At 42.3% G+C, this 15,213-nt stretch overlaps 1 protein-coding gene and 1 long non-coding RNA gene across 3 annotated transcripts in view; one reads left to right on the forward strand and one right to left on the reverse strand.

Annotated features, from left to right (window-relative positions):
• Positions 1-2,715: 2,715 nt before the first annotated feature.
• Positions 2,716-12,961, reverse strand: LOC139561690 (uncharacterized). 2 transcript variants are annotated; one of them, XR_011672191.1, is made up of 4 exons: positions 12,809-12,959; positions 3,743-3,819; positions 3,531-3,641; positions 2,716-3,213 (listed from the first exon to the last, which is right to left on the reverse strand). It is a non-coding gene; the product is annotated as an uncharacterized lncRNA (long non-coding RNA). The 2 variants fall into 2 exon arrangements; XR_011672190.1 differs by having other exon boundaries at positions 3,531-3,819; positions 12,809-12,961.
• A 54-nt stretch (positions 12,962-13,015) lies between these two features.
• Positions 13,016-15,213, forward strand: part of LOC139561682 (protein NDRG2-like) — a 43,937-nt gene continuing 41,739 nt past the window's right edge. Inside the window, exon 1 of the mRNA XM_071378928.1 lies at positions 13,016-13,487. The gene's annotated coding sequence lies outside the window, so the exon portion shown is untranslated. The remainder of the gene's footprint in view (positions 13,488-15,213) is intronic.

Here is a 15,213-nt window from a genome sequence, read left to right on the forward strand (position 1 = left end):
GAGGGGACTTAGCACACTCCAGAGGGGCCCCTGTGTTGAGGATCAGCGTGGCAGATGTGTTGTTTTCTACCCCTACCACCTGGGAGCGGCCCGTCAGGAAGTCCAGGATCCAGTTGCAGAGGGAGGTGTTTAGTCCCAGGGTCCTTAGCTTAGTCATGAGCTTTGAGGGCACTATGGTGTTGAATGCTGAGCTGTAGTCAATGAATAGCATTCTCACATGGGTGTTCCTTTTGTCCAGATGGGAAAGGGCAGTGTGGAGTGCAATAGAGATTGCATCATTTGTGGATCTGTTGGAGCGGTATGCAAATTAGAGTGGGTCTAGGGTTTCTGGAATAATGGTATGATGTCAGCCATGACCAGCCTTTCAAAGCACTTCATGGCTACAGATGTGTGTGCTATGGGTCGGTGGTCATTTAGGCAGGTTACCTTAGTGTAGTTTGGGCACAGGGACTATGGTGGTCTGCTTGAAACATGTTGGTATTACAGACAGGTACAGGTATTAACCTCAGTGCGCAATCGAGACAGATGCACAATCGAGAGCATCCTGTCGGGCTGTATCACCGCCTGGTACGGCAACTGCTCCGCCCACAACCGTAAGGCTCTCCAGAGGGTAGTGAGGTCTGGAGAACGCATCACCGGGGGCAAACTACCTGCCCTCCAGGACACCTACACCACCCGATGTCATAGGAAGGCCATAAAGATCATCAAGGACAACAACCACCCGAGCCACTGCCTGTTCACCCCGCTATCATCCAGAAGGCGAGGTCAGTACAGGTGCATCAAAGCAGGGACCGAGAGACTGAAAAACAGCTTCTATCTCAAGGCCATCAGACTGTTAAACAGCCACCACTAACATTTAGCGGCCGCTGCCAACATACTGACTCAACTCCAGCCACTTTAATAATGGGAATTGATGGAAATTATGTAAAAATGTACCACTAGCCACTTTAAACAATGCCACTTAATATAATGTTTACATACCCTACATTACTCATCTCATATGTATATGTATATACTGTACTCTATATCATCTACTGCATCTTGCCATCTTTATGTAATACATGTATCACTAGCCACTTTAAACTATGCCACTTTATGTTTACATACCCTACAGTACTCATCTCATATGTATATACTGTACTCTATACCATCTACTGCATCTTGCCTATGCCGTTCTGTACCATCACTCATTCATATATCTTTATGTACATATTCTTTATCCCTTTACACTTGTGTGTATAGGGTAGTAGTTGTGGAATTGTTAGGTTAGATTACTTGTTGGTTATTACTGCATTGTCGGAACTAGAAGCACAAGCATTTCGCTACACTCGCATTAACATCTGCTAACCATGTGTATGTGACAAATAAAATTTGATTTGATTTGAGTGAAGACACTTTCCAGTTGGTCAGCGCATGCTCGGTGTACACATCCTGGTAATCCATTTGGCCCTGCGGCCTTGTGAATGTTGACCTGTTTAAAGGTCTTACATCCTCTACGGACAGTGTGATCACACAGTCATCCAGAACAGCTGATGCTCTCATGCATGCTTCAGTGTTGCTCGCCTCAAAGCGAGCATAGAAGTAATTTACCTCGTCGGGTAGACTCGTGTCATTGGGCAGCTCGCAGCTGTGCTTCCCTTTGTAGTCTGTAATAGTTTGCAAGCCCTGCCACAGCCGACGAGCGTCGGAGCCAGTGTAGTACGATTCAATCTTAGTTCTGTATTGACGCTTTGCCTGTTTGATGGTTCGTCAGAGGGCATAGCGGGATTTCTTATAAGCTTCCGGGTTAGAGTCCCGCTCCTTGAAAGCGGCAGCTCTACCCATTAGCTCAGTGCAGATGTTGCCTGTAATCCATGGCTTCTGTTTGGGGTATGTACGTACAGTCACTGTGGGGACGACGTCATCGATGCACTTATTGATGAAGCCAGTGACAGATGTGGTGTGCTCCTCAATGCCATTGGAGGAATCCCGGAACATATTCCAGTCTGTGCTAGCAAAGCAATCCTGTAGCTTAGCATCTGCTTCATCTGACCACTTCTTTATTGACTGAGTCACTGGTAAATACATAAATAAATATGTGTTGTATTTATAATGGTGTTTGTTCTTAACTGAGTGCCCTTTTCTTGTGGCAACAGGTCACAAATCGTGCTGCTGTGATGTCACACTGTGGTATTTCACCCAATAGATATGGTAGTTTATAAACATTAGATTTGTTTTTGAATTCTTTGTAGGTCTGTGTAATCTGAGGGAAATATGTGCCTCTAATATGGTCATACATTTAGCAGGAGGTTAGGAAGTGCCGCTCAGTTTCCACATCATTTTGTGGGCAGTGTGCACATAGCCTGTCTTCTCTTAAGAGCCAGTTCTGCCTACGGTGGCCTCTCTCAATAGCAAGGCTATGCTCACTGAGTCTGTACATAGTCAAAGCTTGTCACAGTGTCACGGTGGCCAGGTATTCTGCCACTGTGTACTCTCTGTTTAGGGCCAAATAGCATTCTAGCTTGCTCTGCTTTTTGTTAATTCTCGCTCTCTCAGACACACACACAACAATAACAACAGACTTATTTAATCTCCAGGGTTAGGGTCAAACAGAATATGTGTTAATACCATGTTTCAGTGTAGTGAAATAGTGTTTCAGATGGACTGTGTGTCCCTATAATACAGTTACCACAGCTACAAAGTTCATGAAGAGAGAGAACATACGAGCTAAGAACATTCTTATTGTGAATATATTTTATTTGTTTGATCAAATAAATGCTTTCTTTACATTATCTTCAATCAGAACAAAAATAAAGATGCGTTGTTACATATTGCACATGTAATGTAAATTGAATATAGCACCCACATTATTCGTTAACTCATCTTTGCATTATACATGAATAGCTTTCTTACATTGGCTGTAAAGACACATATGCAAGGTGAAATGGATAGCCTTCTCACACCGGCTCTCTACTCACATGGGGAAGAGCAGAAAGCCATTGAATGTGGTCAATAGTTCCTCACCAAGAATGTGAGTGTGACTGATGAGGGTCATCCAGACCTGATTTACGACCTTCATGGACACGATGAACCCGTTGCTCGCCATGTCATCGCTGGAGTTGTGATCATAGCCAATAGCTGCGCCATCCTCCATCACATTCATTCTATTGGTTTTCCCCTTGAGGCAGTTGAACGGGAAGTAGTAAACTCCTTCAACTGGAGCTGTACACATCCCTGAGAGAGAGAGAGAGAGAGAGAGAGAGAGAGAGAGAGAGAGAGAGAGAGAGAGAGAGAGAGAGAGAGAGAGAGAGAGAGAGAGAGAGAGAGAGAGAGAGAGAGAGAGAGAGAGAGAGAGAGAGAGAGAGAGAGAGAGGAAGCGAGGGAGGGAAGAGAGAGAGAGAGGGGGAGGGAAGAGAGAGAGAGAGGGGGAGGGAAGAGAGAGAGAGAGCAAGGGAGAGAGGAGAGCGAGGGAGAGAGAGGAAAGACACAAATGTGGATAAGGGAAAGCATATTTTTTATAAAAATAACAATGTCACAAAAAATGTAAGTACCTGTGTTTGTGTTGTACCTGTTGCCAATGTCTATATTGACTTTCTTCTAGACTAATATGATTGTGGTGTCATGTGGCCCAAGAGTTTCACCTTGAAGTCCAACTGAAAAAGCTACCTTTGTAGGTATAAGAGACAAGAACAGGAAACAAAACATGTTTGTAGCTTACTGGTACCTACTGTTCACAAGGAGGAGACAACTGCATAAATAAGACTATTTAACATTTTCAGCACATTTTAATTTTGAAATTATAATAATAATTCTCTACAGCTTTCAACGTCGATGATTGAGCTGTAATCAAATTAACAGCAAAAGGTCAATAACTTTTCAACCGTATTTTTTATTTAACCTTTATTTAACTAGGCAAGTCAGTTAATTAAGAACAAATTCTTATTTGCAATGACAGTCTACCTCGGCCAAACCCTGACGACGCTTGTCCAATTTTTGCTGCCCTATGGGGACTCCCAATCACAGCCGAATGTGATTCCGCCTGGATTCGAACCAGGGACTATAGTGACGCCTCTTGCATTGAGATTCAGTGCCTTAGACCGCTGCGCCACTTGGTAAGAAAGCTCAGCAATGCAACTGCAAAAACTGCCATTCTGTAATCACAGTTTTTTGTTGTTGTTGTTGCAGTGTCTCATCTCCTTTCTTTTATACTTTTGTGGAGTTGCTGAGTTTGTAAATGTTCCTGTAAAATTAAATTTGATCTATTTATTTTAAAAAATGTAGAAGGTGGATCTCCATAAAAAAAACGTTGTAGATGAGGAGAAAGTCAGGAAGGTAATCAGCGATTTCTGCAAAGTAATGCTAACTAGTTTTTCTCGTAACAAACACATCTTTAAGGCTCACATCTTAAATAAAACAACTTAATTCAATTAATTTCATTACAAATAACTTTAAATTCCTGAGAAGGAACTTCCTCAAACCCCAAAGACATTCAGTTAATAGACCAGTTATACTGCATTTAAAGTCTCTGTCAGTACTGTGGTCCCAAACAGAACACCATATGAGCCATTTGGGTTGAGAGAGGGAGAAAGCTGTAGAGTGGTGAGTGGGCCTGGATCATTACCATTGAGTTGTTTCCTGTTGTTTTTCCCTTTCTGTGGAACTACAGATACAGGATCTTAATTTGATCACTCTCTTGTTGCTGAGAATTTTCCTGCACAGCAGGAAACGCAAACGTATAGTGTATTTAGTTTACAAAAATGCCTCTAAAGTTTGTAATTTCCACTTTGCAATTCCAGACTTGATTTGCCCTAACGAAAAATACATCAACTCCCTACAAAAATGTCCATTCATTATAATCCACATAATAATTCACATTTCCTGTTGCTGCAGGATTATTTTCCTTCTTTAGCAAACTGGCTCAAATTAAGATCCTACATATGTACATTAACCCCGTTTCTCTGTAACAAGGACAGCAGGAACAGAGTGCAGCACGGGGAGGTTAAATGGCGACGGGGTAGGATGGAGCCGAGGGAGGTGGGCAAGGGGTGGTGGCGGGGTTAAGCTAAACAGATTAAAAGGAGCCTGCAGCTGATCAGGGGCATCAGAGAACGAGGGGAGCAAAGCAATCAGTCTGAAACACCACATCCAGAACATCTTCATCAACAATCATTTGAGGTAGAGGAGGCAATATTCTGAAGATCTAAGAAACCATCAGGGCAAAAACACCAGGAGAGAGAGAGAGAAACGACCAAGACAGGAAAATTAGGAGTCAGTTAAACGGATTAAACTGGGACCTTGCAACAAGATCAGGGATCAAGTGGAGCAAAGCTCAGAGTAAGAGAAGAGGCAATATTCAAACACAATGATGATGAAGGTGATTGTCACGCTTAGGCCCAAAGTCCTGGTGATCATCATGTGGAACAAGGAATCGGAATTCACTGACTTTGAGTTTGCTGTGATCATCTGAAGGACGAAAAAGAGAGAAAGAGAGTGTGTGAGTGTGTGAGTGTGTGAGTGTGTGAGTGTGTGAGTGAGTGAACTTTTGTGAGTGTAATGTTTACTGTACATTTGTTGTCGTTTAGTTCACTTTAGCTTTTTATCTATTGCACTTGCTTTGGCAATGTAAACATGTTTCCCATGCCAATAAAGCCCCTTAAATTAAAATGTAATTGAGAGAGAGAGAGAGAGAATATATCTGCTGGAATGTAGGACCCTGAAAGACTGGGATGGAGGGACATTGTGAACAGCTGGAATGAGATTTCTGACTATTCACTTGGCAGAAGAAGGACATGTTGTTATGAGGCTGGGTTAGATGGAAACATAGATCATCAGTCAGACTGAAACAGGACTCTTCTTTGTTAGACAGAAGTCTAAGAACAGCTCCAATCTCATCATCACTACACTATTGACTACAGCCCTGTCCAGCAGACAGACTTGGGTTCAAATAGTATTCAAAATATTTCAAAATGCTTTGAGTGTTGGATTAATCTGGAGTGACAGACGGGCGGGGTGGATGATTTTCACTTTTGGGAATGTTACATTGGTTCCATTGTGCCAGGTAAAGCTTGATCAAGCACAGCGGAAGATTTGTATGATTTCTAATATTGTTTGAACCAATGTCTGGTGGATCAATACTGTGTGAGGACTGTTATTTGATCGGCACACATTCAGATAATGAAGTGGGAGTGGGGAGGTTGGCGGTTGGGGAAATGAACAACATGGACATATGGATGGACTGCTCAAAAAGCTACCAGTTGAATAATTGATCAACGGTTTGATGTTTTTTAAAGTCCTGCACATGATTTTTTAAAGCCAAGCAGGGTTGCACACACACACACACACACACACACACACTACTCGTTAGATATTGCTGCACTGTCGGAACTAGAAGCACAAGCATTTTGCTACACTCACAATAACATCTGCTAACCATGTGAAAGTGACCAATAAAAATAGATTTGAAGCACATAGTCCTTGCTTCTCAGTGCCAAAACAATTCCTCTATTGTTCCATTCTGCACTTCAATTGGGCTAGTTCCTGGCTCAACAGTTGGTCTGCGATATCCTTATCAACAAAATAAATAAAACACCTTTTATTTCCCTGCTCTAAAGCCAACGGCTGTTCCTGTATTTCATTGTGTGATTAAGTAAGCTATGGTACCTTGTCAAATTGGACTGTTGAGTTGATGATAATGTATTATTTTCTTGACTGTAACTAACACGGCTCATTTGTTGACATTAAACACTGACTTGGCTTACTGCGCTCTAAACTGAACTGGCATGTTTTCCATTGGGAGTTTCCACGGTTGACTTTCAAACCCTTTCCTGTGAATGATATATGACCTGTCCATGTCATAGTGACCTGTGTGGGATGGGACACTCCTCTAAAAACCACCTTCTGACACACGGTCAAGGTCACTGTATTCATTTTTGATGGGATGTTGAACGGTTCGAAGGATTTAGGCTGCACATGGTTTCCACTATCTGTATGTCCTACGCTTCAAGGTCGATCACGTTAACTGCCTGCAAATTCTAATGCATAGATATGTCTCATGGATGTCACTGTTAAAATGAAGGATGGCTAAGGCAGTCTATTGCCCAATCAAAATCGACCCCTAAGCCCTTTCAACCGAATCGTGGCTGCTTGAGGCTGATAAGACCAGTTGAATGGTCCTTGTGAGTTTACAACTGTAAATGACTGTGTGTTAGATGTTTTTAATTGCATTACATTTTTTGGGAGAACTGAAATGATGTCTCATCAGATGCTGCTGTTGACTGGAGTTGGAGGTAACTGGAGGGAGACTGGGAGAGGCGGGTATTTGTGGTGCGTCATGGCAACAGAAATGAGTCTGTGGTGTGTCACTGTAACTTAATGGGGATCTGTGTGTGTGTGAGAGAGACCGAGAGAGAGAGCGCAACACAATTAGACCCAACCAAATCATGAGAAAACAAAAAGATAATTACTTGACAAATTGGCAAGAATTAACCAAAAAACAGAACAAACTGGAATGCTATTTCGACCTAAACAGAGAGTACACAGTGGCAGAATACCTGACCACCGTGACTGACCCAAAATGTAAAAAAGAAAAAGCTTTGACTCAGTGAGCAGACTCAGTGAGCATAGACTTGTTATTGAGAGGCTGCCGTAGGCAGACCTGGCTCTTGAGAGAAGAAACTGAGCTGTACTTCCTAACCTCCTGCCAAATGTATGACCATATAAAATACACATATTTCCCTCAGATTACACAGACCCACAAAGAATTTGAAAACAAATCAAATTTTGATAAACTCCCAAATCCATTGGGTGAAATATCACAGTGCACCATCACAGCAGCAAGATGTGTGACTTTCTACCATAAGAAAAGTTGCCTGCCTACCCAGACTCCTTGCTCCGGCCACGCCCACAGACGTTAGTTTCTTCTCCGCAATGAGTCTGGATCTGATTACCTCCCTGACCCTTCACCGAATTCGAACCCATTCGGAGCCATCTGATTGGTCCAGAAACCATTGGGTTGGGCCAGACCACATGTGGAAGCATCAGTGACTAGATCAACAAAAAAGTGGTCAGATGAAGCAGATGCTAAGCTACAGGACTGTTTTGCTAGCACAGACTGGAATATGTTCCGGGATTCCTCCAATGGCATTGAGGAGCACACCACATCTGTCATTGGCTTCATCAATCAGTGCATCAATGACATCGTCCCCACAGTGACCGTACGTACATACCCCAACCAGAAGCCATGGATTACAGGCAACATCCTAACCGTTGCCCCCGCACATTGACTCTGTACCGGCACCCCACTGTTATATTGTTATTTTTTACTGCTGCTCTTTAATTACTTGCTACTTTTATCTCTTATTCTTATTTTTTTAAACTGCACTGTTGGTTAGGGGCTCGTAAGTAAGCATTTCACTGTAAGGTCTACACCTGTTGTATTCTGCGCATGTGACTAATAAAATTTGACTTGATTAAAAGCAGTGGTTTGAATATGTCTCATTGGCTTTCATACTTTGATTGGTTAGAGACGATCCAACCGCTGATGACATTGTTTTGTTCAACGCCCCTCGTCACCACAAACAACTTAAAGGCACTACACATACAATTTCTCAGAATTCCTCCCCTATGTGGAAGCTAGGTGAATTGCAACAGCACTAGCCTACATTCAAAACAAATCTCCCCTCCCCCACATCCCATTTCCAGAGTGGCGCATCGGTCTAAGGCACAGCATCTCTGTGTTAGAGGCGTCACTACAGACACCATGGTTCAAATCCAGGCTGTATCACAACTGGCCGTGATTGGGAGTCCCATAGAGCGGTGCACAATTGGCCCAGCATTGTCTGGGTTTGGCTGGTGTAGGCTGTTATTGTAAATAAGAATTTGTTCTTCACTGACTTGTCTAGATAAAAAAAAGGGATTTTTTAAATCCCTGTGACATGGCGGAGACTCGCGCTTCAGCCCTTTACTTTGTGTTCACCAGCTTCAAACAGCTGTGAAAATGATATTTTTCGTTATTGAAAAAATATTTCACAGCGATTTAGATGGTAAAATGATTCCCTATACTATTCAGTGCTTTTTTCCCCCCAACATGAACTGAAATTAAGACTAATCTTTGCAACCAGGAAATGACAGAGCACTTTCTACATTGGCAGCTTGACCCAATTTCCACTAGATAACACAGCACAAAGTCAAAACAGCTTTCCCCTTTTGACAACAGATGTCACTCCAGTGTGAATCAATAGGTGAATATCACAGCCAATCACAACAATGGCGGGTGAGTAATACTGTTAAACACTATCATTACACTATTACTGCAGAGACGCTACATGACCAAAAGTACGTGGACACCTGCTCGTCGAACATCACATTCCAAAATCATGAGCATTAATATGGAGTTGGTCTCCCCTTTGCTGCTATAACAGCCTCCACTCTTCTGGGAAGGCTTTCCACTAGATGTTGGAACATTACTGTGGGGACTTGCTTCCATTCAGCCACAAGAACATTAGTGAGGTCAGGGACTGATGTTGGGCAATCAAGCCTGGCTCGCAGTCGGCGTTCCAATTCATCCCAAAGGTGTTCGATGAGGTTGAGGTCAGGGCTCTGTGCAGGCCACTCAAGTTCTTCCACTGATCTCAAAAAACCATATCTGTATGGACCTTGCTTTGTGCATGGGGGCATTGTCATGCTAAAAGAGGAAAGGGCCTTCCCCAAACAGTTGCCTCAATGTTGGAAGCACAGAATCGTCAAGAATGTCATTGTATGCTGTACACCTTCTTCTTAGGGATAGGTGTACAGCGGGATGGCAGGTCAACGGGATGGCAGGTACCTAGTGGTTAGAGAGTTGGACTAGTAACCGTAAAGGTTGCAAGATCGAATCCCTGAGCTGACAAGGTAAAAATCTGTCGATCTTCCCCTGAACAAGGCAGTTAACCAACTGTTCCTAGGCCGTCATTGAAAATAAGAACTTGTTCTTAACTGACTTGCCTAGTTAAATGAAGGTAAAAAAAAAACAGGACAGTTGTAAATCATGCAGCGCCGTGTCACGATCGCAAATTTTACAGAAACAACAAATGTCGGTGTCTTATTTCGGCTGAAAGCGTAACTGAAAGCATAATTTAACTGCACTGTCCAATTTACAGTAGCTATTACTGCGAAGAAATGCCATGCTATTGTTTGAGGAGAGCTCCTAAGGAGAGCTCCTAACAACAAAACACTTTTTTCTTTGCGATAGGTTTGATAAATTCACCTCTGAAGGTGAAATGTGGAAATACATTCCGAAATCTTGCTCTGATTAATTATCCAAAGGGTCCCAGAAAAAACACAAAGTGTCGTTTTGTTAGATAAAATCATTTTTCATATCATAAAAAGGTCCATATAGCATGCACGATCGATTTTGTATTTCCACTCGTTCAATTTACAAAGAAAAGAATCTGTGAAAATCCAACCCTAAACGTTGTTTCAACCAGTCAAATCACGTTCATATTTATTCCTCAGAGATCCTACAACGTAACCAGACTTCACTATATCATTAGGATTGTAGTGTATATCCTATAGGACACCAACTTTTTTCAGAGAGCGACGCCTTCATGGCGCACCGATGACACGGGCTGTCTTCACTTTATTGCCTAACTTTGTCAAATAAGCACCAATTGGGGTCAAACAAAGCTAGCTAGATAGCCAATGAGCTGGGCTTTACGGGAGTAAACATTTTGCTGCTAACCTTGTGCGACAGTAAGCCTTTTTGTTTTGGACAAAAATTACAAGAATAAGGAGACTTATGAAGTTATGTAAACTGGGTGTTTTGCAAATGTTGAACTTACAATATGGCTACTAATACTGGAAAAGCTAAATCAAAGTCCAAGTATACAGATTTGACGATATTTTTGCAGAAAAATGTAATGTAAATGTCTCCTTCACGATTTGCCCAAATGTACCTGGGTGACTTCACACTAAATGTCATGTAGCTTGCTCATACTTCAAGTTATCAGTCTGAAACTTTGCACATACCCTGCTGCCCTTTTGTGGACACCATCGGAATTACAACCAGAGTGATGGCTAGAATTGGGACCTTTTTGTTGCATTTCAAAGATGGTGGTAGAATTATATATTTTTTAACTGTTGGTTTTTTCTTTGTATTTTCTTCTACCAGATCTATTGTCTTATATACTCCTACATTTAATCCACATTTCCACAAACTTCAAAGTGTTTCCTTTCAAATGGTACCAATAACATGCATATCCTTGCTTCAGGGCCTGAGCTACAGGCAGTTAGATTTGGGTGTCATTTTAGACAAAAATTGGAAAAAAGGGGGCGTTTTGTGACCTTACCACCTCGTGGCTGAGACGATGTTGCTCCTAGACGTTTCCACTTCACAATAACAGCACTTACAGTTGACCGGGGCAGCTGTAGCAGGGCAGAAATTTGACAAACTGACTTGTTGGAAAGGTGGTATCCTATGACGGTGGCACGTTGAAAGTCCCTAAGAAGTTTTAAGATTTGCCTTCACTCGAACTAAGGGGCCTCGCTAGAACCATGACAAACATCCCCAGATCATTATTCCTCATCCACCAAACTTTACAGTTGCCTCTATGCTTTGGGGCAGGTAGAATTCTCCTGGCATCTGCCAAACCCAGATTCGTCCATTGGATTGCCAGATGGTGAAGCATTATTCATCACTCTAGAGAACGCTTTTCCACTGATCCAGTCCAATGGTGGTGAGCTTTACACCACTCCAGCTGACGCTTGGCATTGCACATGGTGATCTTAGGCTTGTGTGCAGCTGCTTGGCCATGGAAACCCATTTCACAAAGCTCCCGATGAACAGTTCTTAAGCTGACATTGCTTCCAGAAGAAGTTTGGAAGTTGGTAGTGAGTGTTGCAACCGAGGATAGACTTTTTACGAGCCGCGTGCTTCAGCGGTCCCGTTTTGTGACCTTACCACCTCGTGGCTGAGACGATGTTGCTCCTAGACGTTTCCACTTCACAATAACAGCACTTACAGTTGACCGGGGCAGCTGTAGCAGGGCAGAAATTTGACAAACTGACTTGTTGGAAAGGTGGTATCCTATGACGGTGGCACGTTGAAAGTCACTGAGCTCTTCAGTTAGGCCATTCTACTGACAATGTTTGTCTATGGAGATTGCATGGCGGTGTACTCGATTTTATATACCTGTCAGCAACGGGTGTGCCTGAAATAGCTAAATCAACTCATTTATTGGGGTTTCCACAAACTTTGTATATATAGTGTATTTTATGGACATTTTCTGAAATTGCAATGTAAAAACGTAAAATTAAATCCTGTGTAGCACGACAGAGCAGCGGAAGAATTTAGTGTGAGTTGTCAAGCTACAAGAAAATGGCAACCAGTGAGGCACAAACACCATTGTATAAACAACCCAAATGTATCTGTTTATGTTTTCCGTTTTGTAATTCAACTATTTGAATATTGTTACAACACTGTACACAGCCATTTCAAATGTCTATTATTTCAAAAGTTTTTTTATGTAATGTTTACTGTTAGTTTATTTCACCTTTGTTTATTATCTATTTCACTTGCTTTGGCAATGTAAACATATGTGAATTGAGAGAGGGACAGAGAAAAATGTATTGAGTATTGGATACCCAACTTGTCACACCCCAATCATATAAAATCTCACAAAACAAAAAGTACCCCCAAAAATAGCGTTTATGTTTTAACTCTCCAATGATCGAAAAGTTTAGTAGCCTTCAGTTAATCCGTTTATCTCAAACCATTCCGACACAACACCTCTGTACTAAGCTTTCTTGCATCCAAACACCATTCCCTGCCTCGCTTTCCTACCCGGTAGCTTACCCCTTTGACATCCTTCACAAAAACATCCTTTGCCATTTCTCTCTGTTTTACTTTGAGGTGTGTATATTTGTTCTTTTGGCACATCCCCAATAGCACTGTTTTTCGAATCATCGTATCTACCTCAAAGCTGTAACCAGAACCTTGGAATGCGTGGGCGTTTTGTTCCACCAGCTATTTCAACAACAGGCGCCTACCATCACCCGTGAGAGGGGGGGAGCCGAGAGTTAGACGAAGAGCTTTCGCCAATATCACATCGCCATTTAGTCGTTAGATAACCATTGTAGTTGTCAGTTTAGGATAGTCTTGCAATTTGAACGCTTTTATTAAATATATGCTAAATATTGGCCTCCTAACGGATACTTTTCATAAAAGCATAGTTGTCCCTCCCCTAAATCGTAGTAAAGTAACGTTATCCGTGTCTCTTGATTGACGGGTCCATATTTCTTTTCCTGAAAGAACGGTAAAAAACATTTTTTTTTAAATAAAGCCCTGTGAAACTGAAGAACGGTCAGCGAAAAATAACGGAGGTGGAAGAAATTGAAATATCAAGAAAGATTGTTGGGAGCATCCGAGGGACAAGTGTGAAAACAAGAAATCACTGAAAAAGAGACAAGAGTTGTGTCATTTGCATATTTCTTTAGACGTCCTTATTTTGTCAGAATTTTTTTGTTGACTTAGGGTAAGTACACTATTGTTATTTCACAAAATAATTAATAACATAGTGTTAGTGGTTCGTTTTCTCGTGTAATTTTAGGCAAGTCTTTTGTCATAATTTTCAAATAACCTCAACAGTCGTGCAGCAATGCAAGTAAAAAACAACACGTTTAGGACAAAAGATTTTGATGGGCAGAGTGAGAACATGCCATTTATTCACCAAATTCGTACATAAATGCATATTATTTTACATTCTGCAACAGTGTGCATGCTGAGAATAATGTTAGTTTGTTATGATCATTTGAGCTGTGACCCCAGTCTTTACCCCGCTGAGTCAAAACATGCACTGGTATAGGCCACCAATGCAAGTAAAAAAACAACCCATTTAGGACAAAAGGTTTTGATGGACGGAGCGAGAACATGCCATTTATTTACCAAATTCGGGTATATAAATGCATTTTTTTCCTATTCTGCAACAGTGTGCATGCTGAGAATAATGTTAGTTTGTTATGATCATTTGAGCTGTGACCCCAATCCTCCCCCCGCTGAGTCAAAACATGCACTGGTATAGGCCACCAATGCAAGTAAAAAAACAACCCATTTAGGACAAAAGGTTTTGATTGACGGAGCGAGAACATGCCATTTATTTACCAAATTCGGGTATATAAATGCATTTTTTTCCTATTCTGCAACAGTGTGCATGCTGAGAATAATGTTAGTTTGTTATGATCATTTGAGCTGTGACCCCAATCCTTACCCCGCTGAGTCAAAACATGCACTGGTATAGGCTACTTGTAAACAGTGCCTGGTTTAGCATGGCGCTCTGTTTATTATCACTAACAATAGGAAATAGGGATAAATATGTCATATTTTCACGACGGCTAGAAGGGGTAGGTGTGTGTGTGTGCGCGCGCACTTGTGGCGTTGCCATTGACGGTCTTTGTTCAGTGTTTTCACTCCCCAGACAGAGATAACCCCCACCCCTCCCCCCATATAATATGGTTATACCTTCTGTTTTTGTCTGTGTATTTGTGTGTCTCGGGCTGGGGGATGGGGATAGACCCGCGCGAGGCTGTGTGCGCGCCACGGGGGAAATGTGTGTGTCAATGTCAAATGGAGGTGTGTCGCGCTCTGCTCGCCCAGCATGTGGACTCATGTGCGTTCATGTTATTTTTTTCGGACTTTTCAGAGATTTGAGATAGTTAGATTACAGCAAATTAACATATATGTGCTGCAGCCACAAACCATGGCATTGGCATGACGAAAATCAAAGTGTTTTGATTCAAAGAATGACACATAGTCAATGGGGCAGGCTTCAGTCGTGCACGCACATCCAGGCCTATAGGCTGCTGCCCCCTTGCTCTGCGCACGGCAGCCACAGCACAGGCTTCCACAAGCGCACACACACACACACACACACACACACACACACACACACACACACACACACACACACACACACACACACACACACACACACACACACACACACACACACACACACACACACACACACACACACAATGAGTCATACAGCATTTAAAGACATATTCAATGTTGTTCAGACACACACCACACACTTGCTTGCAAACATATTTGGCATAGAGATATTGAGACTGGCATTCCCAGCAGTGTGTAGTGGGTGGGGTAGGCTACCTAAGGTCCATTTGGGGCGACTTATTTTTGTCTAGACCGGGGAAGGCTATGTGTCTAGATCTGGGTAGGCTATGTGCTGTCGGTGTTCAGGATAG

Source organism: Salvelinus alpinus, chromosome 31 (assembly GCF_045679555.1).
Source record: "Salvelinus alpinus chromosome 31, SLU_Salpinus.1, whole genome shotgun sequence".
NCBI classification, from domain to species: Eukaryota; Metazoa; Chordata; class Actinopteri; order Salmoniformes; family Salmonidae; genus Salvelinus; species Salvelinus alpinus.